Source organism: Chiloscyllium plagiosum, unplaced genomic scaffold (genome assembly GCF_037043375.1).
Source record: "Chiloscyllium plagiosum isolate Xiang-an unplaced genomic scaffold, Cpla_swu_hap1 HiC_scaffold_4, whole genome shotgun sequence".
Taxonomy (NCBI): domain Eukaryota; kingdom Metazoa; phylum Chordata; class Chondrichthyes; order Orectolobiformes; family Hemiscylliidae; genus Chiloscyllium; species Chiloscyllium plagiosum.
The window spans coordinates 108,031,139-108,055,898 of record NW_028270142.1 but is presented as its reverse complement, the minus strand read 5'-3'; the positions used below and the strand labels follow the sequence as shown (position 1 = coordinate 108,055,898).

The following is a 24,760-nucleotide window of genomic DNA, read 5'->3' as shown; positions in this document are numbered from 1 at the left end:
GAGGGTTTGGTTAAGAAAAAGAAGGAAGCACATGTCAGGTATAGACAGGATAGATCGAGTGAATCCTTACCAGAGTATAAAGACAGTCGGGAAATCAGGAGGGCAAAAAGGGGACCTGAGATAGCTTTGGCAGATAGAGTTAAGGAAAATCCAAAGGGTTTTTACAAATACATTATAAGGACAAAAGGGTGACTAGGGAGAGAATAGGGCCCCTCAATGATCAGCACAGCGGCCTTTGTGTCGAGCCGCAGGAGAGGTGGGGGGTGGGGGGGGGGGGGGCTGGGCGATACTAAACGAGTAGTTTGCATCAGTGTTTACTGTGGAAAAGGATAGAATGTAGGGAGAAGTATAGAATATAGGGAAATGGATGGTGACATCTTGTAAATTGTCCACATTGCAGGGGAGGAATGCTGGATGCCTTGAAACGCATACAAGTGGATAAATGCCCAGGACCTGAGCAGGTCTGTGGGAAGCTAGGGAAGTGATTGCTGGGCCCCTTGCTGAGATATTTATATCATTGATATAAAATCATGAGGCGTATAGATAGGATAAATAGACAAAGTCTTTTCCCTGGGGTGCGGGAGACCAGCACTAGAGGGCAGAGGTTTAGGGTGAGAGGGAAAAGATATGAAAGAGAACTAAGGGGCACCTTTTTCACACAGAGGGTGGTACGTGTATGGAATGAGCTGCCAGAGGAAGTGGCGGAGGCTAGTACAATTGCAACATTTAAAAGGCATCTGGATGGCTATATAAATAGGAAGGGTTTGGAGGGATATGGCCCGGGTGCCGGCAGGTACGACTAGATTGGGATGGGATATCTGGTCGGAACGGTCCGACCGAAGGGTCTCTTTCCGTGATGTACATCTCTATGACTCTATGACTCCTTCCAAGCAAAGTTTTCCCGCGAAGCAGCGCTCTAAACTGCTCGATGACAACTTACTATGTCAATGTCCGGACGAAGGAGCCTTCCATTCCTGTCGGAAAACTGGCTGTGGACTTCTCTTCGTTTCTTCTTCTTGAAATTTGGCCTGCACGGGGTGTGCCACTTCCACAGTTGCACAAGTTGAACAGCAACGCATCCGAGCAGGTCAGCACTAAGGAAAGGCCCTACCGGTCAGACAGGGCTCGCGGGTGCTGCTTCAGAGGAGTGGCGGTTGCTATTTGCATCTCGGCCTGCTTGGCGTGTATCTGAAAGCAGCACTTTGCGGAACCTGACCGCATGGCTGCAGCTCACGAGGATGAAGGAGAAGCCCTCTTTTTTTGTCTGGTAACAGCCCCCAGTGTTCTCTTTCTCCAAAATACACCTTCTTCTTCTTCAGAGAATTCTGCCTGTTGGTGTGCTGTGACGTCTGCAGTTGCAAACCACGAGCAGCAGGGAGCCCTCTGGAGGAACACAACATCCACGCAGTCAGTCAGCACTCACTTGAAAGTGTCGCAAGTCTCCAATCAGTCAGACAGCGCTCTCGAGTGCTACCTCACACTTGTTGTGACTGCTCGTGCCGATCGGTTCCTTTGGATTCTGGAATCTCAGAGCGTCTCGCTGGCGATACTTTCGGCGGCACCGTGTTTTCCAGAAGACTTTGCGCACGTGCTGCTGCTGCTCGGATGTGCCGATAGTCGCATCGCGTTGTTCGGCTGAACACAGCGTACAATCTCGAGAGGAAATCGCCTGCTGCTCTCAGCTCATCGTTCCGAAGCACCATGGGGCTCAGGCGAGCGCCCAGCGTAGGGGAATTAGCTCAAATGGTAGAGCGCTCGCTTAGCATGCGAGAGGTAGTGGGATTGATGCCCACATTCTCCACAATGCTTTTCCTGGGGACACGTTTGGGACGCAAGCAGTGTGAACTCGCGTGAACCCTGCATGTGGCTCCAGTCTTTGCTGCTGCACAGATGGCACGATGGTGAGTTTACAAAATGCTGCGCAGAACAAAAAGTTGAGCACGTGTCGCCCAGATGTTAAACCTTGCAGCAGCGCGTTTGCTCTGGTGTGGTCAGCTCAAATCAGGCGTGAAGCCGTCCAAAGCAAATATTCTTGCCCGCGGAGAGAAAGAAAACACGCACGGTGGCAAAGGCCACAGTCTTGCCTTCTCTGAGGATTGAACTCAGGACCTTCAGATTATGAGACTGACACGCTGCCTACTGCGCTAAGAAGGCCAGCCGACAGCCGAGTGGCATACCGGGTGCCCAAATAGGCCGGTTTTCAAGGTGCTGCGAGCCACAGAACAAGCCTTGTCAGAAAGCTGCAGCTCAAGTGAGGCCAGGATATCGGCTTTCAATCCACAATCATGCACGTCGCCCGTTACATGCTGGGCTCCGGCCCGTGCAGAGACACGGCCCACTCGCGGTGCCGCAGAGCCGTGGCGTCAGGAGGTCGGCAAAGCCCGGTATGTCTTGCTCTTGGCAGCCAACATTCGGCCTCTTTGTCTCGATGGCTCCGCTACTGGAGAGCCACGCCACAGCGCACTAAGATCCTTTGCTCAGCAAGAAGGGAGGTGCTTCCGTTTACCAAAGAGCCTAAGAAAATGAGGGTTTGGTTAAGAAAAAGAAGGAAGCACATGTCAGGTATAGACAGGATAGATCGAGTGAATCCTTACCAGAGTATAAAGACAGTCGGGAAATCAGGAGGGCAAAAAGGGGACCTGAGATAGCTTTGGCAGATAGAGTTAAGGAAAATCCAAAGGGTTTTTACAAATACATTATAAGGACAAAAGGGTGACTAGGGAGAGAATAGGGCCCCTCAATGATCAGCACAGCGGCCTTTGTGTCGAGCCGCAGGAGAGGTGGGGGGTGGGGGGGGGGGGGGGGGGCTGGGCGATACTAAACGAGTAGTTTGCATCAGTGTTTACTGTGGAAAAGGATAGAATGGAGGGAGAAGTATAGAATATAGGGAAATGGATGGTGACATCTTGTAAATTGTCCACATTGCAGAGGAGGAATGCTGGATGCCTTGAAACGCATACAAGTGGATAAATGCCCAGGACCTGAGCAGGTCTGTGGGAAGCTAGGGAAGTGATTGCTGGGCCCCTTGCTGAGATATTTATATCATTGATATAAAATCATGAGGCGTATAGATAGGATAAATAGACAAAGTCTTTTCCCTGGGGTGCGGGAGACCAGCACTAGAGGGCAGAGGTTTAGGGTGAGAGGGAAAAGATATGAAAGAGAACTAAGGGGCACCTTTTTCACACAGAGGGTGGTACGTGTATGGAATGAGCTGCCAGAGGAAGTGGCGGAGGCTAGTACAATTGCAACATTTAAAAGGCATCTGGATGGCTATATAAATAGGAAGGGTTTGGAGGGATATGGCCCGGGTGCCGGCAGGTACGACTAGATTGGGATGGGATATCTGGTCGGAACGGTCCGACCGAAGGGTCTCTTTCCGTGATGTACATCTCTATGACTCTATGACTCCTTCCAAGCAAAGTTTTCCCGCGAAGCAGCGCTCTAAACTGCTCGATGACAACTTACTATGTCAATGTCCGGACGAAGGAGCCTTCCATTCCTGTCGGAAAACTGGCTGTGGACTTCTCTTCGTTTCTTCTTCTTGAAATTTGGCCTGCACGGGGTGTGCCACTTCCACAGTTGCACAAGTTGAACAGCAACGCATCCGAGCAGGTCAGCACTAAGGAAAGGCCCTACCGGTCAGACAGGGCTCGCGGGTGCTGCTTCAGACGAGTGGCGGTTGCTATTTGCATCTCGGCCTGCTTGGCGTGTATCTGAAAGCAGCACTTTGCGGAACCTGACCGCATGGCTGCAGCTCACGAGGATGAAGGAGAAGCCCTCTTTTTTTGTCTGGTAACAGCCCCCAGTGTTCTCTTTCTCCAAAATACACCTTCTTCTTCTTCAGAGAATTCTGCCTGTTGGTGTGCTGTGACGTCTGCAGTTGCAAACCACGAGCAGCAGGGAGCCCTCTGGAGGAACACAACATCCACGCAGTCAGTCAGCACTCACTTGAAAGTGTCGCAAGTCTCCAATCAGTCAGACAGCGCTCTCGAGTGCTCCCTCACACTTGTTGTGACTGCTCGTGCCGATCGGTTCCTTTGGATTCTGGAATCTCAGAGCGTCTCGCTGGCGATACTTTCGGCGGCACCGTGTTTTCCAGAAGACTTTGCGCACGTGCTGCTGCTGCTCGGATGTGCCGATAGTCGCATCGCGTTGTTCGGCTGAACACAGCGTACAATCTCGAGAGGAAATCGCCTGCTGCTCTCAGCTCATCGTTCCGAAGCACCATGGGGCTCAGGCGAGCGCCCAGCGTAGGGGAATTAGCTCAAATGGTAGAGCGCTCGCTTAGCATGCGAGAGGTAGTGGGATCGATGCCCACATTCTCCACAATGCTTTTCCTGGGGACACGTTTGGGACGCAAGCAGTGTGAACTCGCGTGAACCCTGCATGTGGCTCCAGTCTTTGCTGCTGCACAGATGGCACGATGGTGAGTTTACAAAATGCTGCGCAGAACAAAAAGTTGAGCACGTGTCGCCCAGATGTTAAACCTTGCAGCAGCGCGTTTGCTCTGGTGTGGTCAGCTCAAATCAGGCGTGAAGCCGTCCAAAGCAAATATTCTTGCCCGCGGAGAGAAAGAAAACACGCACGGTGGCAAAGGCCACAGTCTTGCCTTCTCTGAGGATTGAACTCAGGACCTTCAGATTATGAGACTGACGCGCTGCCTACTGCGCTAAGAAGGCCAGCCGACAGCCGAGTGGCATACCGGGTGCCCAAATAGGCCGGTTTTCAAGGTGCTGCGAGCCACAGAACAAGCCTTGTCAGAAAGCTGCAGCTCAAGTGAGGCCAGGATATCGGCTTTCAATCCACAATCATGCACGTCGCCCGTTACATGCTGGGCTCCGGCCCGTGCAGAGACACGGCCCACTCGCGGTACCGCAGAGCCGTGGCGTCAGGAGGTCGGCAAAGCCCGGTATGTCTTGCTCTTGGCAGCCAACATTCGGCCTCTTTGTCTCGATGGCTCCGCTACTGGAGAGCCACGCCACAGCGCACTAAGATCCTTTGCTCAGCAAGAAGGGAGGTGCTTCCGTTTACCAAAGAGCCTAAGAAAATGAGGGTTTGGTTAAGAAAAAGAAGGAAGCACATGTCAGGTATAGACAGGATAGATCGAGTGAATCCTTACCAGAGTATAAAGACAGTCGGGAAATCAGGAGGGCAAAAAGGGGACCTGAGATAGCTTTGGCAGATAGAGTTAAGGAAAATCCAAAGGGTTTTTACAAATACATTATAAGGACAAAAGGGTGACTAGGGAGAGAATAGGGCCCCTCAATGATCAGCACAGCGGCCTTTGTGTCGAGCCGCAGGAGAGGTGGGGGGTGGGGGGGGGGGGGGGGGGGGCTGGGCGATACTAAACGAGTAGTTTGCATCAGTGTTTACTGTGGAAAAGGATAGAATGTAGGGAGAAGTATAGAATATAGGGAAATGGATGGTGACATCTTGTAAATTGTCCACATTGCAGAGGAGGAATGCTGGATGCCTTGAAACGCATACAAGTGGATAAATGCCCAGGACCTGAGCAGGTCTGTGGGAAGCTAGGGAAGTGATTGCTGGGCCCCTTGCTGAGATATTTATATCATTGATATAAAATCATGAGGCGTATAGATAGGATAAATAGACAAAGTCTTTTCCCTGGGGTGCGGGAGACCAGCACTAGAGGGCAGAGGTTTAGGGTGAGAGGGAAAAGATATGAAAGAGAACTAAGGGGCACCTTTTTCACACAGAGGGTGGTACGTGTATGGAATGAGCTGCCAGAGGAAGTGGCGGAGGCTAGTACAATTGCAACATTTAAAAGGCATCTGGATGGCTATATAAATAGGAAGGGTTTGGAGGGATATGGCCCGGGTGCCGGCAGGTACGACTAGATTGGGATGGGATATCTGGTCGGAACGGTCCGACCGAAGGGTCTCTTTCCGTGATGTACATCTCTATGACTCTATGACTCCTTCCAAGCAAAGTTTTCCCGCGAAGCAGCGCTCTAAACTGCTCGATGACAACTTACTATGTCAATGTCCGGACGAAGGAGCCTTCCATTCCTGTCGGAAAACTGGCTGTGGACTTCTCTTCGTTTCTTCTTCTTGAAATTTGGCCTGCACGGGGTGTGCCACTTCCACAGTTGCACAAGTTGAACAGCAACGCATCCGAGCAGGTCAGCACTAAGGAAAGGCCCTACCGGTCAGACAGGGCTCGCGGGTGCTGCTTCAGACGAGTGGCGGTTGCTATTTGCATCTCGGCCTGCTTGGCGTGTATCTGAAAGCAGCACTTTGCGGAACCTGACCGCATGGCTGCAGCTCACGAGGATGAAGGAGAAGCCCTCTTTTTTTGTCTGGTAACAGCCCCCAGTGTTCTCTTTCTCCAAAATACACCTTCTTCTTCTTCAGAGAATTCTGCCTGTTGGTGTGCTGTGACGTCTGCAGTTGCAAACCACGAGCAGCAGGGAGCCCTCTGGAGGAACACAACATCCACGCAGTCAGTCAGCACTCACTTGAAAGTGTCGCAAGTCTCCAATCAGTCAGACAGCGCTCTCGAGTGCTCCCTCACACTTGTTGTGACTGCTCGTGCCGATCGGTTCCTTTGGATTCTGGAATCTCAGAGCGTCTCGCTGGCGATACTTTCGGCGGCACCGTGTTTTCCAGAAGACTTTGCGCACGTGCTGCTGCTGCTCGGATGTGCCGATAGTCGCATCGCGTTGTTCGGCTGAACACAGCGTACAATCTCGAGAGGAAATCGCCTGCTGCTCTCAGCTCATCGTTCCGAAGCACCATGGGGCTCAGGCGAGCGCCCAGCGTAGGGGAATTAGCTCAAATGGTAGAGCGCTCGCTTAGCATGCGAGAGGTAGTGGGATCGATGCCCACATTCTCCACAATGCTTTTCCTGGGGACACGTTTGGGACGCAAGCAGTGTGAACTCGCGTGAACCCTGCATGTGGCTCCAGTCTTTGCTGCTGCACAGATGGCACGATGGTGAGTTTACAAAATGCTGCGCAGAACAAAAAGTTGAGCACGTGTCGCCCAGATGTTAAACCTTGCAGCAGCGCGTTTGCTCTGGTGTGGTCAGCTCAAATCAGGCGTGAAGCCGTCCAAAGCAAATATTCTTGCCCGCGGAGAGAAAGAAAACACGCACGGTGGCAAAGGCCACAGTCTTCCCTTCTCTGAGGATTGAACTCAGGACCTTCAGATTATGAGACTGACGCGCTGCCTACTGCGCTAAGAAGGCCAGCCGACAGCCGAGTGGCATACCGGGTGCCCAAATAGGCCGGTTTTCAAGGTGCTGCGAGCCACAGAACAAGCCTTGTCAGAAAGCTGCAGCTCAAGTGAGGCCAGGATATCGGCTTTCAATCCACAATCATGCACGTCGCCCGTTACATGCTGGGCTCCGGCCCGTGCAGAGACACGGCCCACTCGCGGTACCGCAGAGCCGTGGCGTCAGGAGGTCGGCAAAGCCCGGTATGTCTTGCTCTTGGCAGCCAACATTCGGCCTCTTTGTCTCGATGGCTCCGCTACTGGAGAGCCACGCCACAGCGCACTAAGATCCTTTGCTCAGCAAGAAGGGAGGTGCTTCCGTTTACCAAAGAGCCTAAGAAAATGAGGGTTTGGTTAAGAAAAAGAAGGAAGCACATGTCAGGTATAGACAGGATAGATCGAGTGAATCCTTACCAGAGTATAAAGACAGTCGGGAAATCAGGAGGGCAAAAAGGGGACCTGAGATAGCTTTGGCAGATAGAGTTAAGGAAAATCCAAAGGGTTTTTACAAATACATTATAAGGACAAAAGGGTGACTAGGGAGAGAATAGGGCCCCTCAATGATCAGCACAGCGGCCTTTGTGTCGAGCCGCAGGAGAGGTGGGGGGTGGGGGGGGGGGGGGGGGGCTGGGCGATACTAAACGAGTAGTTTGCATCAGTGTTTACTGTGGAAAAGGATAGAATGTAGGGAGAAGTATAGAATATAGGGAAATGGATGGTGACATCTTGTAAATTGTCCACATTGCAGAGGAGGAATGCTGGATGCCTTGAAACGCATACAAGTGGATAAATGCCCAGGACCTGAGCAGGTCTGTGGGAAGCTAGGGAAGTGATTGCTGGGCCCCTTGCTGAGATATTTATATCATTGATATAAAATCATGAGGCGTATAGATAGGATAAATAGACAAAGTCTTTTCCCTGGGGTGCGGGAGACCAGCACTAGAGGGCAGAGGTTTAGGGTGAGAGGGAAAAGATATGAAAGAGAACTAAGGGGCACCTTTTTCACACAGAGGGTGGTACGTGTATGGAATGAGCTGCCAGAGGAAGTGGCGGAGGCTAGTACAATTGCAACATTTAAAAGGCATCTGGATGGCTATATAAATAGGAAGGGTTTGGAGGGATATGGCCCGGGTGCCGGCAGGTACGACTAGATTGGGATGGGATATCTGGTCGGAACGGTCCGACCGAAGGGTCTCTTTCCGTGATGTACATCTCTATGACTCTATGACTCCTTCCAAGCAAAGTTTTCCCGCGAAGCAGCGCTCTAAACTGCTCGATGACAACTTACTATGTCAATGTCCGGACGAAGGAGCCTTCCATTCCTGTCGGAAAACTGGCTGTGGACTTCTCTTCGTTTCTTCTTCTTGAAATTTGGCCTGCACGGGGTGTGCCACTTCCACAGTTGCACAAGTTGAACAGCAACGCATCCGAGCAGGTCAGCACTAAGGAAAGGCCCTACCGGTCAGACAGGGCTCGCGGGTGCTGCTTCAGACGAGTGGCGGTTGCTATTTGCATCTCGGCCTGCTTGGCGTGTATCTGAAAGCAGCACTTTGCGGAACCTGACCGCATGGCTGCAGCTCACGAGGATGAAGGAGAAGCCCTCTTTTTTTGTCTGGTAACAGCCCCCAGTGTTCTCTTTCTCCAAAATACACCTTCTTCTTCTTCAGAGAATTCTGCCTGTTGGTGTGCTGTGACGTCTGCAGTTGCAAACCACGAGCAGCAGGGAGCCCTCTGGAGGAACACAACATCCACGCAGTCAGTCAGCACTCACTTGAAAGTGTCGCAAGTCTCCAATCAGTCAGACAGCGCTCTCGAGTGCTCCCTCACACTTGTTGTGACTGCTCGTGCCGATCGGTTCCTTTGGATTCTGGAATCTCAGAGCGTCTCGCTGGCGATACTTTCGGCGGCACCGTGTTTTCCAGAAGACTTTGCGCACGTGCTGCTGCTGCTCGGATGTGCCGATAGTCGCATCGCGTTGTTCGGCTGAACACAGCGTACAATCTCGAGAGGAAATCGCCTGCTGCTCTCAGCTCATCGTTCCGAAGCACCATGGGGCTCAGGCGAGCGCCCAGCGTAGGGGAATTAGCTCAAATGGTAGAGCGCTCGCTTAGCATGCGAGAGGTAGTGGGATCGATGCCCACATTCTCCACAATGCTTTTCCTGGGGACACGTTTGGGACGCAAGCAGTGTTGAAACTCGCGTGAACCCTGCATGTGGCTCCAGTCTTTTGCTGCTGCACAGATGGCACGATGGTGAGTTTACAAAATGCTGCGCAGAACAAAAAGTTGAGCACGTGTCGCCCAGATGTTAAAACCTTGCAGCAGCGCGTTTGCTCTGGTGTGGTCAGCTCAAATCAGGCGTGAAGCCGTCCAAAGCAAATATTCTTGCCCCGCGGAGAGAAAGAAAACACGCACGGTGGCAAAGGCCACAGTCTTGCCTTCTCTGAGGATTGAACTCAGGACCTTCAGATTATGAGACCTGACGCGCTGCCTACTGCGCTAAGAAGGCCAGCCGACAGCCGAGTGGCATACCGGGTGCCCAAATAGGCCGGTTTTCAAGGTGCTGCGAGCCACAGAACAAGCCTTGTCAGAAAGCTGCAGCTCAAGTGAGGCCAGGATATCGGCTTTCAATCCACAATCATGCACGTCGCCCGTTACATGCTGGGCTCCGGCCCGTGCAGAGACACGGCCCACTCGCTCGGGATACCGCAGAGCCGTTGGCGTCAGGGAGGTCGGCAAAGCCCGGTATGTCTTGCTCTTGGCAGCCAACATCGGCCTCTTTGTCTCGATGGCTCCGCTACTGGAGAGCCACGCCACAGCGCACTAAGATCCTTTGCTCAGCAAGAAGGGAGGTGCTTCCGTTTACCAAAGAGCCTAAGAAAATGAGGGTTTGGTTAAGAAAAAGAAGGAAGCACATGTCAGGTATAGACAGGATAGATCGAGTGAATCCTTACCAGAGTATAAAGACAGTTCGGAAATCAGGAGGGCAAAAAGGGACCTGAGATAGCTTTGGCAGATAGAGTTAAGGAAAATCCAAAGGGTTTTTACAAATACATTATAAGGACAAAAGGGTGACTAGGGAGAGAATAGGGCCCCTCAATGATCAGCACAGCGGCCTTTGTGTCGAGCCGCAGGAGAGGTGGGGGGTGGGGGGGGGTGGGGGGGGGGGGCTGGGCGATACTAACGAGTAGTTTGCATCAGTGTTTACTGTGGAAAAGGATAGAATGTAGGGAGAAGTATAGAATATAGGGAAATGGATGGTGACATCTTTGTAAATTGTCCACATTGCAGAGGAGGAATGCTGGATGCCTTGAAACGCATACAAGTGGATAAATGCCCAGGACCTGAGCAGGTCTGTGGGAAGCTAGGGAAGTGATTGCTGGGCCCCTTGCTGAGATATTTATATCATTTGATATAAAATCATGAGGCGTATAAGATAGGATAAATAGACAAAGTCTTTTCCCCTGGGGTGCGGGAGACCAGCACTAGAGGGCAGAGGTTTAGGGTGAGAGGGAAAAGATATGAAAGAGAACTAAGGGGCACCTTTTTCACACAGAGGGTGGTACGTGTATGGAATGAGCTGCCAGAGGAAGTGGCGGAGGCTAGTACAATTGCAACATTTAAAAGGCATCTGGATGGCTATATAAATAGGAAGGGTTTGGAGGGATATGGCCCCGGGTGCCGGCAGGTACGACTAGATTGGGATGGGATATCTGGTCGGAACGGTCCGACCGAAGGGTCTCTTTCCGTGATGTACATCTCTATGACTCTATGACTCCTTCCAAGCAAAGTTTTCCCGCGAAGCAGCGCTCTAAACTGCTCGATGACAACTTACTATGTTCAATGGTCCGGACGAAGGAGCCTTCCATTCCTGTCGGAAAACTGGCTGTGGACTTCTCTTCGTTTCTTCTTCTTGAAATTTGCCTGCACGGGGTGTGCCACTTCCACAGTTGCACAAGTTGAACAGCAACGCATCCGAGCAGGTCAGCACTAAGGAAAGGCCCTACCGGTCAGACAGGGCTCGCGGGTGCTGCTTCAGACGAGTGGCGGTTGCTATTTGCATCTCGGCCTGCTTGGCGTGTATCTGAAAGCAGCACTTTGCGGAACCTGACCGCGATGGCTGCAGCTCACGAGGATGAAGGAGAAGCCCTCTTTTTTTGTCTGGTAACAGCCCCCAGTGTTCTCTTTCTCCAAAATACACCTTCTTCTTCTTCAGAGAATTCTGGCCTGTTGGTGTGCTGTGACGTCTGCAGTTGCAAACCACGAGCAGCAGGGAGCCCTCTGGAGGAACACAACATCCACGCAGTCAGTCAGCACTCACTTGAAAGTGTCGCAAGTCTCCAATCAGTCAGACAGCGCTCTCGAGTGCTCCCTCACACTTGTTGTGACTGCTCGTTGCCGATCGGTTCCTTTGGATTCTGGAATCTCAGAGCGTCTCGCTGGCGATACTTTCGGCGGCACCCGTGTTTTCCAGAAGACTTTGCGCACGTGCTGCTGCTGCTCGGATGTGCCGATAGTCGCATCGCGTTGTTCGGCTGAACACAAGCGTACAATCTCGAGAGGAAATCGCCTGCTGCTCTCAGCTCATCGTTCCGAAGCACCATGGGCTCAGGCGAGCGCCCCAGCGGTAGGGGAATTAGCTCAAATGGTAGAGCGCTCGCTTAGCATGCGAGAGGTAGTGGGATCGATGCCCACATTCTCCACAATGCTTTTCCTGGGGACACGTTTGGGACGCAAGCAGTGTGAACTCGCGTGAACCCTGCATGTGGCTCCAGTCTTTGCTGCTGCACAGATGGCACGATGGTGAGTTTACAAAATGCTGCGCAGAACAAAAAGTTGAGCACGTGTCGCCCAGATGTTAAACCTTGCAAGCAGCGCGTTTGCTCTGGTGTGGTCAGCTCAAATCAGGCGTGAAGCCGTCCAAAGCAAATATTCTTGCCCGCGGAGAGAAAGAAAACACGCACCGGTGGCAAAGGCCACAGTCTTGCCTTCTCTGAGGATTGAACTCAGGACCTTCAGATTATGAGACTCCAGCCGACAGCCGAGTGGCATACCGGGTGCCCAAATAGGCCGGTTTTCAAGGTGCTGCGAGCCACAGAACAAGCCTTGTCAGAAAGCTGCAGCTCAAGTGAGGCCAGGATATCGGCTTTCAATCCACAATCATGCACGTCGCCCGTTACATGCTGGGCTCCGGCCCGTGCAGAGACACGGCCCACTCGCGGTACCGCAGAGCCGTGGCGTCAGGAGGTCGGCAAAGCCCGGTATGTCTTGCTCTTGGCAGCCAACATTCGGCCTCTTTGTCTCGATGGCTCCGCTACTGGAGAGCCACGCCACAGCGCACTAAGATCCTTTGCTCAGCAAGAAGGGAGGTGCTTCCGTTTACCAAAGAGCCTAAGAAAATGAGGGTTTGGTTAAGAAAAAGAAGGAAGCACATGTCAGGTATAGACAGGATAGATCGAGTGAATCCTTACCAGAGTATAAAGACAGTCGGGAAATCAGGAGGGCAAAAAGGGGACCTGAGATAGCTTTGGCAGATAGAGTTAAGGAAAATCCAAAGGGTTTTTACAAATACATTATAAGGACAAAAGGGTGACTAGGGAGAGAATAGGGCCCCTCAATGATCAGCACAGCGGCCTTTGTGTCGAGCCGCAGGAGAGGTGGGGGGTGGGGGGGGGGGGGGGGCTGGGCGATACTAAACGAGTAGTTTGCATCAGTGTTTACTGTGGAAAAGGATAGAATGTAGGGAGAAGTATAGAATATAGGGAAATGGATGGTGACATCTTGTAAATTGTCCACATTGCAGAGGAGGAATGCTGGATGCCTTGAAACGCATACAAGTGGATAAATGCCCAGGACCTGAGCAGGTCTGTGGGAAGCTAGGGAAGTGATTGCTGGGCCCCTTGCTGAGATATTTATATCATTGATATAAAATCATGAGGCGTATAGATAGGATAAATAGACAAAGTCTTTTCCCTGGGGTGCGGGAGACCAGCACTAGAGGGCAGAGGTTTAGGGTGAGAGGGAAAAGATATGAAAGAGAACTAAGGGGCACCTTTTTCACACAGAGGGTGGTACGTGTATGGAATGAGCTGCCAGAGGAAGTGGCGGAGGCTAGTACAATTGCAACATTTAAAAGGCATCTGGATGGCTATATAAATAGGAAGGGTTTGGAGGGATATGGCCCGGGTGCCGGCAGGTACGACTAGATTGGGATGGGATATCTGGTCGGAACGGTCCGACCGAAGGGTCTCTTTCCGTGATGTACATCTCTATGACTCTATGACTCCTTCCAAGCAAAGTTTTCCCGCGAAGCAGCGCTCTAAACTGCTCGATGACAACTTACTATGTCAATGTCCGGACGAAGGAGCCTTCCATTCCTGTCGGAAAACTGGCTGTGGACTTCTCTTCGTTTCTTCTTCTTGAAATTTGGCCTGCACGGGGTGTGCCACTTCCACAGTTGCACAAGTTGAACAGCAACGCATCCGAGCAGGTCAGCACTAAGGAAAGGCCCTACCGGTCAGACAGGGCTCGCGGGTGCTGCTTCAGACGAGTGGCGGTTGCTATTTGCATCTCGGCCTGCTTGGCGTGTATCTGAAAGCAGCACTTTGCGGAACCTGACCGCATGGCTGCAGCTCACGAGGATGAAGGAGAAGCCCTCTTTTTTTGTCTGGTAACAGCCCCCAGTGTTCTCTTTCTCCAAAATACACCTTCTTCTTCTTCAGAGAATTCTGCCTGTTGGTGTGCTGTGACGTCTGCAGTTGCAAACCACGAGCAGCAGGGAGCCCTCTGGAGGAACACAACATCCACGCAGTCAGTCAGCACTCACTTGAAAGTGTCGCAAGTCTCCAATCAGTCAGACAGCGCTCTCGAGTGCTCCCTCACACTTGTTGTGACTGCTCGTGCCGATCGGTTCCTTTGGATTCTGGAATCTCAGAGCGTCTCGCTGGCGATACTTTCGGCGGCACCGTGTTTTCCAGAAGACTTTGCGCACGTGCTGCTGCTGCTCGGATGTGCCGATAGTCGCATCGCGTTGTTCGGCTGAACACAGCGTACAATCTCGAGAGGAAATCGCCTGCTGCTCTCAGCTCATCGTTCCGAAGCACCATGGGGCTCAGGCGAGCGCCCAGCGTAGGGGAATTAGCTCAAATGGTAGAGCGCTCGCTTAGCATGCGAGAGGTAGTGGGATCGATGCCCACATTCTCCACAATGCTTTTCCTGGGGACACGTTTGGGACGCAAGCAGTGTGAACTCGCGTGAACCCTGCATGTGGCTCCAGTCTTTGCTGCTGCACAGATGGCACGATGGTGAGTTTACAAAATGCTGCGCAGAACAAAAAGTTGAGCACGTGTCGCCCAGATGTTAAACCTTGCAGCAGCGCGTTTGCTCTGGTGTGGTCAGCTCAAATCAGGCGTGAAGCCGTCCAAAGCAAATATTCTTGCCCGCGGAGAGAAAGAAAACACGCACGGTGGCAAAGGCCACAGACTTGCCTTCTCTGAGGATTGAACTCAGGACCTTCAGATTATGAGACTGACGCGCTGCCTACTGCGCTAAGAAGGCCAGCCGACAGCCGAGTGGCATACCGGGTGCCCAAATAGGCCGGTTTTCAAGGTGCTGCGAGCCACAGAACAAGCCTTGTCAGAAAGCTGCAGCTCAAGTGAGGCCAGGATATCGGCTTTCAATCCACAATCATGCACGTCGCCCGTTACATGCTGGGCTCCGGCCCGTGCAGAGACACGGCCCACTCGCGGTGCCGCAGAGCCGTGGCGTCAGGAGGTCGGCAAAGCCCGGTATGTCTTGCTCTTGGCAGCCAACATTCGGCCTCTTTGTCTCGATGGCTCCGCTACTGGAGAGCCACGCCACAGCGCACTAAGATCCTTTGCTCAGCAAGAAGGGAGGTGCTTCCGTTTACCAAAGAGCCTAAGAAAATGAGGGTTTGGTTAAGAAAAAGAAGGAAGCACATGTCAGGTATAGACAGGATAGATCGAGTGAATCCTTACCAGAGTATAAAGACAGTCGGGAAATCAGGAGGGCAAAAAGGGGACCTGAGATAGCTTTGGCAGATAGAGTTAAGGAAAATCCAAAGGGTTTTTACAAATACATTATAAGGACAAAAGGGTGACTAGGGAGAGAATAGGGCCCCTCAATGATCAGCACAGCGGCCTTTGTGTCGAGCCGCAGGAGAGGTGGGGGGTGGGGGGGGGCGGGGGGGCTGGGCGATACTAAACGAGTAGTTTGCATCAGTGTTTACTGTGGAAAAGGATAGAATGTAGGGAGAAGTATAGAATATAGGGAAATGGATGGTGACATCTTGTAAATTGTCCACATTGCAGAGGAGGAATGCTGGATGCCTTGAAACGCATACAAGTGGATAAATGCCCAGGACCTGAGCAGGTCTGTGGGAAGCTAGGGAAGTGATTGCTGGGCCCCTTGCTGAGATATTTATATCATTGATATAAAATCATGAGGCGTATAGATAGGATAAATAGACAAAGTCTTTTCCCTGGGGTGCGGGAGACCAGCACTAGAGGGCAGAGGTTTAGGGTGAGAGGGAAAAGATATGAAAGAGAACTAAGGGGCACCTTTTTCACACAGAGGGTGGTACGTGTATGGAATGAGCTGCCAGAGGAAGTGGCGGAGGCTAGTACAATTGCAACATTTAAAAGGCATCTGGATGGCTATATAAATAGGAAGGGTTTGGAGGGATATGGCCCGGGTGCCGGCAGGTACGACTAGATTGGGATGGGATATCTGGTCGGAACGGTCCGACCGAAGGGTCTCTTTCCGTGATGTACATCTCTATGACTCTATGACTCCTTCCAAGCAAAGTTTTCCCGCGAAGCAGCGCTCTAAACTGCTCGATGACAACTTACTATGTCAATGTCCGGACGAAGGAGCCTTCCATTCCTGTCGGAAAACTGGCTGTGGACTTCTCTTCGTTTCTTCTTCTTGAAATTTGGCCTGCACGGGGTGTGCCACTTCCACAGTTGCACAAGTTGAACAGCAACGCATCCGAGCAGGTCAGCACTAAGGAAAGGCCCTACCGGTCAGACAGGGCTCGCGGGTGCTGCTTCAGACGAGTGGCGGTTGCTATTTGCATCTCGGCCTGCTTGGCGTGTATCTGAAAGCAGCACTTTGCGGAACCTGACCGCATGGCTGCAGCTCACGAGGATGAAGGAGAAGCCCTCTTTTTTTGTCTGGTAACAGCCCCCAGTGTTCTCTTTCTCCAAAATACACCTTCTTCTTCTTCAGAGAATTCTGCCTGTTGGTGTGCTGTGACGTCTGCAGTTGCAAACCACGAGCAGCAGGGAGCCCTCTGGAGGAACACAACATCCACGCAGTCAGTCAGCACTCACTTGAAAGTGTCGCAAGTCTCCAATCAGTCAGACAGCGCTCTCGAGTGCTACCTCACACTTGTTGTGACTGCTCGTGCCGATCGGTTCCTTTGGATTCTGGAATCTCAGAGCGTCTCGCTGGCGATACTTTCGGCGGCACCGTGTTTTCCAGAAGACTTTGCGCACGTGCTGCTGCTGCTCGGATGTGCCGATAGTCGCATCGCGTTGTTCGGCTGAACACAGCGTACAATCTCGAGAGGAAATCGCCTGCTGCTCTCAGCTCATCGTTCCGAAGCACCATGGGGCTCAGGCGAGCGCCCAGCGTAGGGGAATTAGCTCAAATGGTAGAGCGCTCGCTTAGCATGCGAGAGGTAGTGGGATCGATGCCCACATTCTCCACAATGCTTTTCCTGGGGACACGTTTGGGACGCAAGCAGTGTGAACTCGCGTGAACCCTGCATGTGGCTCCAGTCTTTGCTGCTGCACAGATGGCACGATGGTGAGTTTACAAAATGCTGCGCAGAACAAAAAGTTGAGCACGTGTCGCCCAGATGTTAAACCTTGCAGCAGCGCGTTTGCTCTGGTGTGGTCAGCTCAAATCAGGCGTGAAGCCGTCCAAAGCAAATATTCTTGCCCGCGGAGAGAAAGAAAACACGCACGGTGGCAAAGGCCACAGTCTTGCCTTCTCTGAGGATTGAACTCAGGACCTTCAGATTATGAGACTGACGCGCTGCCTACTGCGCTAAGAAGGCCAGCCGACAGCCGAGTGGCATACCGGGTGCCCAAATAGGCCGGTTTTCAAGGTGCTGCGAGCCACAGAACAAGCCTTGTCAGAAAGCTGCAGCTCAAGTGAGGCCAGGATATCGGCTTTCAATCCACAATCATGCACGTCGCCCGTTACATGCTGGGCTCCGGCCCGTGCAGAGACACGGCCCACTCGCGGTGCCGCAGAGCCGTGGCGTCAGGAGGTCGGCAAAGCCCGGTATGTCTTGCTCTTGGCAGCCAACATTCGGCCTCTTTGTCTCGATGGCTCCGCTACTGGAGAGCCACGCCACAGCGCACTAAGATCCTTTGCTCAGCAAGAAGGGAGGTGCTTCCGTTTACCAAAGAGCCTAAGAAAATGAGGGTTTGGTTAAGAAAAAGAAGGAAGCACATGTCAGGTATAGACAGGATAGATCGAGTGAATCCTTACCAGAGTATAAAGACAGTCGGGAAATCAGGAGGGCAAAAAGGGGACCTGAGATAGCTTTGGCAGATAGAGTTAAGGAAAATCCAAAGGGTTTTTACAAATACATTATAAGGACAAAAGGGTGACTAGGGAGAGAATAGGGCCCCTCAATGATCAGCACAGCGGCCTTTGTGTCGAGCCGCAGGAGAGGTGGGGGGTGGGGGGGGGGGGGGGGCTGGGCGATACTAAACGAGTAGTTTGCATCAGTGTTTACTGTGGAAAAGGATAGAATGTAGGGAGAAGTATAGAATATAGGGAAATGGATGGTGACATCTTGTAAATTGTCCACATTGCAGGGGAGGAATGCTGGATGCCTTGAAACGCATACAAGTGGATAAATGCCCAGGACCTGAGCAGGTCTGTGGGAAGCTAGGGAAGTGATTGCTGGGCCCCTTGCTGAGATATTTATATCATTGATATAAAATCATGAGGCGTATAGATAGGATAAATAGACAAAGTCTTTTCCCTGGGGTGCGGGAGACCAGCACTAGAGGGCAGAGGTTTAGGGTGAGAGGGAAAAGATATGAAAGAGAACTAAGGGGCACCTTTTTCACACAGAGGGTGGTACGTGTATGGAATGAGCTGCCAGAGGAAGTGGCGGAGGCTAGTACAATTGCAACATTTAAAAGGCATCTGGATGGCTATATAAATAGGAAGGGTTTGGAGGGATATGGCCCGGGTGCCGGCAGGTACGACTAGATTGGGATGGGATATCTGGTCGGAACGGTCCGACCGAAGGGTCTCTTTCCGTGATGTACATCTCTATGACTCTATGACTCCTTCCAAGCAAAGTTTTCCCGCGAAGCAGCGCTCTAAACTGCTCGATGACAACTTACTATGTCAATGTCCGGACGAAGGAGCCTTCCATTCCTGTCGGAAAACTGGCTGTGGACTTCTCTTCGTTTCTTCTTCTTGAAATTTGGCCTGCACGGGGTGTGCCACTTCCACAGTTGCACAAGTTGAACAGCAACGCATCCGAGCAGGTCAGCACTAAGGAAAGGCCCTACCGGTCAGACAGGGCTCGCGGGTGCTGCTTCAGACGAGTGGCGGTTGCTATTTGCATCTCGGCCTGCTTGGCGTGTATCTGAAAGCAGCACTTTGCGGAACCTGACCGCATGGCTGCAGCTCACGAGGATGAAGGAGAAGCCCTCTTTTTTTGTCTGGTAACAGCCCCCAGTGTTCTCTTTCTCCAAAATACACCTTCTTCTTCTTCAGAGAATTCTGCCTGTTGGTGTGCTGTGACGTCTGCAGTTGCAAACCACGAGCAGCAGGGAGCCCTCTGGAGGAACACAACATCCACGCAGTCAGTCAGCACTCACTTGAAAGTGTCGCAAGTCTCCAATCAGTCAGACAGCGCTCTCGAGTGCTACCTCACACTTGTTGTGACTGCTCGTGCCGATCGGTTCCTTTGGATTCTGGAATCTCAGAGCGTCTCGCTGGCGATACTTTCGGCGGCACCGTGTTTTCCAGAAGACTTTGCGCACGTGCTGCTGCTGCTCGGATGTGCCGATAGTCGCATCGCGTTGTTCGGCTGAACACAGCGTACAATCTCGAGAGGAAATCGCCTGCTGCTCTCAGCTCATCGTTCCGAAGCACCATGGGGCTCAGGCGAGCGCCCAGCGTAGGGGAATTAGCTCAAATGGTAGAGCGCTCGCTTAGCATGCGAGAGGTAGTGGGATCGATGCCCACATTCTCCACAATGCTTTTCCTGGGGACACGTTTGGGACGCAAGCAGTGTGAACTCGCGTGAACCCTGCATGTGGCTCCAGTCTTTGCTGCTGCACAGATGGCACGATGGTGAGTTTACAAAATGCTGCGCAGAACAAAAAGTTGAGCACGTGTCGCCCAGATGTTAAACCTTGCAGCAGCGCGTTTGCTCTGGTGTGGTCAGCTCAAATCAGGCGTGAAGCCGTCCAAAGCAAATATTCTTGCCCGCGGAGAGAAAGAAAACACGCACGGTGGCAAAGGCCACAGTCTTGCCTTCTCTGAGGATTGAACTCAGGACCTTCAGATTATGAGACTGACGCGCTGCCTACTGCGCTAAGAAGGCCAGCCGACAGCCGAGTGGCATACCGGGTGCCCAAATAGGCCGGTTTTCAAGGTGCTGCGAGCCACAGAACAAGCCTTGTCAGAAAGCTGCAGCTCAAGTGAGGCCAGGATATCGGCTTTCAATCCACAATCATGCACGTCGCCCGTTACATGCTGGGCTCCGGCCCGTGCAGAGACACGGCCCACTCGCGGTGCCGCAGAGCCGTGGCGTCAGGAGGTCGGCAAAGCCCGGTATGTCTTGCTCTTGGCAGCCAACATTCGGCCTCTTTGTCTCGATGGCTCCGCTACTGGAGAGCCACGCCACAGCGCACTAAGATCCTTTGCTCAGCAAGAAGGGAGGTGCTTCCGTTTACCAAAGAGCCTAAGAAAATGAGGGTTTGGTTAAGAAAAAGAAGGAAGCACATGTCAGGTATAGACAGGATAGATCGAGTGAATCCTTACCAGAGTATAAAGACAGTCGGGAAATCAGGAGGGCAAAAAGGGGACCTGAGATAGCTTTGGCAGATAGAGTTAAGGAAAATCCAAAGGGTTTTTACAAATACATTATAAGGACAAAAGGGTGACTAGGGAGAGAATAGGGCCCCTCAATGATCAGCACAGCGGCCTTTGTGTCGAGCCGCAGGAGAGGTGGGGGGTGGGGGGGGGGGGGGGGGCTGGGCGATACTAAACGAGTAGTTTGCATCAGTGTTTACTGTGGAAAAGGATAGAATGTAGGGAGAAGTATAGAATATAGGGAAATGGATGGTGACATCTTGTAAATTGTCCACATTGCAGAGGAGGAATGCTGGATGCCTTGAAACGCATACAAGTGGATAAATGCCCAGGACCTGAGCAGGTCTGTGGGAAGCTAGGGAAGTGATTGCTGGGCCCCTTGCTGAGATATTTATATCATTGATATAAAATCATGAGGCGTATAGATAGGATAAATAGACAAAGTCTTTTCCCTGGGGTGCGGGAGACCAGCACTAGAGGGCAGAGGTTTAGGGTGAGAGGGAAAAGATATGAAAGAGAACTAAGGGGCACCTTTTTCACACAGAGGGTGGTACGTGTATGGAATGAGCTGCCAGAGGAAGTGGCGGAGGCTAGTACAATTGCAACATTTAAAAGGCATCTGGATGGCTATATAAATAGGAAGGGTTTGGAGGGATATGGCCCGGGTGCCGGCAGGTACGACTAGATTGGGATGGGATATCTGGTCGGAACGGTCCGACCGAAGGGTCTCTTTCCGTGATGTACATCTCTATGACTCTATGACTCCTTCCAAGCAAAGTTTTCCCGCGAAGCAGCGCTCTAAACTGCTCGATGACAACTTACTATGTCAATGTCCGGACGAAGGAGCCTTCCATTCCTGTCGGAAAACTGGCTGTGGACTTCTCTTCGTTTCTTCTTCTTGAAATTTGGCCTGCACGGGGTGTGCCACTTCCACAGTTGCACAAGTTGAACAGCAACGCATCCGAGCAGGTCAGCACTAAGGAAAGGCCCTACCGGTCAGACAGGGCTCGCGGGTGCTGCTTCAGACGAGTGGCGGTTGCTATTTGCATCTCGGCCTGCTTGGCGTGTATCTGAAAGCAGCACTTTGCGGAACCTGACCGCATGGCTGCAGCTCACGAGGATGAAGGAGAAGCCCTCTTTTTTTGTCTGGTAACAGCCCCCAGTGTTCTCTTTCTCCAAAATACACCTTCTTCTTCTTCAGAGAATTCTGCCTGTTGGTGTGCTGTGACGTCTGCAGTTGCAAACCACGAGCAGCAGGGAGCCCTCTGGAGGAACACAACATCCACGCAGTCAGTCAGCACTCACTTGAAAGTGTCGCAAGTCTCCAATCAGTCAGACAGCGCTCTCGAGTGCTACCTCACACTTGTTGTGACTGCTCGTGCCGATCGGTTCCTTTGGATTCTGGAATCTCAGAGCGTCTCGCTGGCGATACTTTCGGCGGCACCGTGTTTTCCAGAAGACTTTGCGCACGTGCTGCTGCTGCTCGGATGTGCCGATAGTCGCATCGCGTTGTTCGGCTGAACACAGCGTACAATCTCGAGAGGAAATCGCCTGCTGCTCTCAGCTCATCGTTCCGAAGCACCATGGGGCTCAGGCGAGCGCCCAGCATAGGGGAATTAGCTCAAATGGTAGAGCGCTCGCTTAGCATGCGAGAGGTAGTGGGATCGATGCCCACATTCTCCACAATGCTTTTCCTGGGGACACGTTTGGGACGCAAGCAGTGTGACCTCGCGTGAACCCTGCATGTGGCTCCAGTCTTTGCTGCTGCACAGATGGCACGATGGTGAGTTTACAAAATGCTGCGCAGAACAAAAAGTTGAGCACGTGTCGCCCAGATGTTAAACCTTGCAGCAGCGCTTTTGCTCTGGTGTGGTCAGCTCAAATCAGGCGTGAAGCCGTCCAAAGCAAATATTCTTGCCCGCGGAGAGAAAGAAAACACGCACGGTGGCAAAGGCCACAGTCTTGCCTTCTCTGAGGATTGAACTCAGGACCTTCAGATTATGAGACTGACGCGCTGCCTACTGCGCTAAGAAGGCCAGCCGACAGCCGAGTGGCATACCGGGTGCCCAAATAGGCCGGTTTTCAAGGTGCTGCGAGCCACAGAACAAGCCTTGTCAGAAAGCTGCAGCTCAAGTGAGGCCAGGATATCGGCTTTCAATCCACAATCATGCACGTCGCCCGTTACATGCTGGGCTCCGGCCCGTGCAGAGACACGGCCCACTCGCGGTGCCGCAGAGCCGTGGCGTCAGGAGGTCGGCAAAGCCCGGTATGTCTTGCTCTTGGCAGCCAACATTCGGCCTCTTTGTCTCGATGGCTCCGCTACTGGAGAGCCACGCCACAGCGCACTAAGATCCTTTGCTCAGCAAGAAGGGAGGTGCTTCCGTTTACCAAAGAGCCTAAGAAAATGAGGGTTTGGTTAAGAAAAAGAAGGAAGCACATGTCAGGTATAGACAGGATAGATCGAGTGAATCCTTACCAGAGTATAAAGACAGTCGGGAAATCAGGAGGGCAAAAAGGGGACCTGAGATAGCTTTGGCAGATAGAGTTAAGGAAAATCCAAAGGGTTTTTACAAATACATTATAAGGACAAAAGGGTGACTAGGGAGAGAATAGGGCCCCTCAATGATCAGCACAGCGGCCTTTGTGTCGAGCCGCAGGAGAGGTGGGGGGTGGGGGGGGGGGGGGGGGGCTGGGCGATACTAAACGAGTAGTTTGCATCAGTGTTTACTGTGGAAAAGGATAGAATGTAGGGAGAAGTATAGAATATAGGGAAATGGATGGTGACATCTTGTAAATTGTCCACATTGCAGAGGAGGAATGCTGGATGCCTTGAAACGCATACAAGTGGATAAATGCCCAGGACCTGAGCAGGTCTGTGGGAAGCTAGGGAAGTGATTGCTGGGCCCCTTGCTGAGATATTTATATCATTGATATAAAATCATGAGGCGTATAGATAGGATAAATAGAGAAAGTCTTTTCCCTGGGGTGCGGGAGACCAGCACTAGAGGGCAGAGGTTTAGGGTGAGAGGGAAAAGATATGAAAGAGAACTAAGGGGCACCTTTTTCACACAGAGGGTGGTACGTGTATGGAATGAGCTGCCAGAGGAAGTGGCGGAGGCTAGTACAATTGCAACATTTAAAAGGCATCTGGATGGCTATATAAATAGGAAGGGTTTGGAGGGATATGGCCCGGGTGCCGGCAGGTACGACTAGATTGGGATGGGATATCTGGTCGGAACGGTCCGACCGAAGGGTCTCTTTCCGTGATGTACATCTCTATGACTCTATGACTCCTTCCAAGCAAAGTTTTCCCGCGAAGCAGCGCTCTAAACTGCTCGATGACAACTTACTATGTCAATGTCCGGACGAAGGAGCCTTCCATTCCTGTCGGAAAACTGGCTGTGGACTTCTCTTCGTTTCTTCTTCTTGAAATTTGGCCTGCACGGGGTGTGCCACTTCCACAGTTGCACAAGTTGAACAGCAACGCATCCGAGCAGGTCAGCACTAAGGAAAGGCCCTACCGGTCAGACAGGGCTCGCGGGTGCTGCTTCAGACGAGTGGCGGTTGCTATTTGCATCTCGGCCTGCTTGGCGTGTATCTGAAAGCAGCACTTTGCGGAACCTGACCGCATGGCTGCAGCTCACGAGGATGAAGGAGAAGCCCTCTTTTTTTGTCTGGTAACAGCCCCCAGTGTTCTCTTTCTCCAAAATACACCTTCTTCTTCTTCAGAGAATTCTGCCTGTTGGTGTGCTGTGACGTCTGCAGTTGCAAACCACGAGCAGCAGGGAGCCCTCTGGAGGAACACAACATCCACGCAGTCAGTCAGCACTCACTTGAAAGTGTCGCAAGTCTCCAATCAGTCAGACAGCGCTCTCGAGTGCTACCTCACACTTGTTGTGACTGCTCGTGCCGATCGGTTCCTTTGGATTCTGGAATCTCAGAGCGTCTCGCTGGCGATACTTTCGGCGGCACCGTGTTTTCCAGAAGACTTTGCGCACGTGCTGCTGCTGCTCGGATGTGCCGATAGTCGCATCGCGTTGTTCGGCTGAACACAGCGTACAATCTCGAGAGGAAATCGCCTGCTGCTCTCAGCTCATCGTTCCGAAGCACCATGGGGCTCAGGCGAGCGCCCAGCGTAGGGGAATTAGCTCAAATGGTAGAGCGCTCGCTTAGCATGCGAGAGGTAGTGGGATCGATGCCCACATTCTCCACAATGCTTTTCCTGGGGACACGTTTGGGACGCAAGCAGTGTGACCTCGCGTGAACCCTGCATGTGGCTCCAGTCTTTGCTGCTGCACAGATGGCACGATGGTGAGTTTACAAAATGCTGCGCAGAACAAAAAGTTGAGCACGTGTCGCCCAGATGTTAAACCTTGCAGCAGCGCGTTTGCTCTGGTGTGGTCAGCTCAAATCAGGCGTGAA

The 24,760-nt window shown here is 52.2% G+C and overlaps 16 non-coding genes across 16 annotated transcripts; 9 read left to right on the top strand and 7 right to left on the bottom strand.

Moving 5' to 3' along the window:
• Nucleotides 1-2,081: 2,081 nt before the first annotated feature.
• On the bottom strand, nt 2,082-2,154 carry trnam-cau (transfer RNA methionine (anticodon CAU)). The gene has a single exon. It is a non-coding gene; the product is annotated as a tRNA-Met (tRNA).
• Nucleotides 2,155-4,256: 2,102 nt separating this feature from the next.
• trnaa-agc (transfer RNA alanine (anticodon AGC)) lies at nt 4,257-4,329 on the top strand. The gene has a single exon. It is a non-coding gene; the product is annotated as a tRNA-Ala (tRNA).
• Nucleotides 4,330-4,609: 280 nt separating this feature from the next.
• On the bottom strand, nt 4,610-4,682 carry trnam-cau (transfer RNA methionine (anticodon CAU)). Its single transcript has one exon. It is a non-coding gene; the product is annotated as a tRNA-Met (tRNA).
• Nucleotides 4,683-6,786: 2,104 nt separating this feature from the next.
• On the top strand, nt 6,787-6,859 carry trnaa-agc (transfer RNA alanine (anticodon AGC)). Its single transcript has one exon. It is a non-coding gene; the product is annotated as a tRNA-Ala (tRNA).
• A 280-nt stretch (nt 6,860-7,139) lies between these two features.
• On the bottom strand, nt 7,140-7,212 carry trnam-cau (transfer RNA methionine (anticodon CAU)). Its single transcript has one exon. It is a non-coding gene; the product is annotated as a tRNA-Met (tRNA).
• Nucleotides 7,213-9,314: 2,102 nt separating this feature from the next.
• trnaa-agc (transfer RNA alanine (anticodon AGC)) lies at nt 9,315-9,387 on the top strand. The gene has a single exon. It is a non-coding gene; the product is annotated as a tRNA-Ala (tRNA).
• A 2,480-nt stretch (nt 9,388-11,867) lies between these two features.
• On the top strand, nt 11,868-11,940 carry trnaa-agc (transfer RNA alanine (anticodon AGC)). Its single transcript has one exon. It is a non-coding gene; the product is annotated as a tRNA-Ala (tRNA).
• A 2,428-nt stretch (nt 11,941-14,368) lies between these two features.
• trnaa-agc (transfer RNA alanine (anticodon AGC)) lies at nt 14,369-14,441 on the top strand. Its single transcript has one exon. It is a non-coding gene; the product is annotated as a tRNA-Ala (tRNA).
• A 280-nt stretch (nt 14,442-14,721) lies between these two features.
• trnam-cau (transfer RNA methionine (anticodon CAU)) lies at nt 14,722-14,794 on the bottom strand. Its single transcript has one exon. It is a non-coding gene; the product is annotated as a tRNA-Met (tRNA).
• A 2,101-nt stretch (nt 14,795-16,895) lies between these two features.
• Nucleotides 16,896-16,968, top strand: trnaa-agc (transfer RNA alanine (anticodon AGC)). Its single transcript has one exon. It is a non-coding gene; the product is annotated as a tRNA-Ala (tRNA).
• Nucleotides 16,969-17,248: 280 nt separating this feature from the next.
• Nucleotides 17,249-17,321, bottom strand: trnam-cau (transfer RNA methionine (anticodon CAU)). The gene has a single exon. It is a non-coding gene; the product is annotated as a tRNA-Met (tRNA).
• A 2,100-nt stretch (nt 17,322-19,421) lies between these two features.
• Nucleotides 19,422-19,494, top strand: trnaa-agc (transfer RNA alanine (anticodon AGC)). The gene has a single exon. It is a non-coding gene; the product is annotated as a tRNA-Ala (tRNA).
• Nucleotides 19,495-19,774: 280 nt separating this feature from the next.
• trnam-cau (transfer RNA methionine (anticodon CAU)) lies at nt 19,775-19,847 on the bottom strand. Its single transcript has one exon. It is a non-coding gene; the product is annotated as a tRNA-Met (tRNA).
• A 2,101-nt stretch (nt 19,848-21,948) lies between these two features.
• Nucleotides 21,949-22,021, top strand: trnaa-agc (transfer RNA alanine (anticodon AGC)). Its single transcript has one exon. It is a non-coding gene; the product is annotated as a tRNA-Ala (tRNA).
• A 280-nt stretch (nt 22,022-22,301) lies between these two features.
• trnam-cau (transfer RNA methionine (anticodon CAU)) lies at nt 22,302-22,374 on the bottom strand. The gene has a single exon. It is a non-coding gene; the product is annotated as a tRNA-Met (tRNA).
• A 2,102-nt stretch (nt 22,375-24,476) lies between these two features.
• On the top strand, nt 24,477-24,549 carry trnaa-agc (transfer RNA alanine (anticodon AGC)). The gene has a single exon. It is a non-coding gene; the product is annotated as a tRNA-Ala (tRNA).
• Nucleotides 24,550-24,760: the final 211 nt, after the last annotated feature.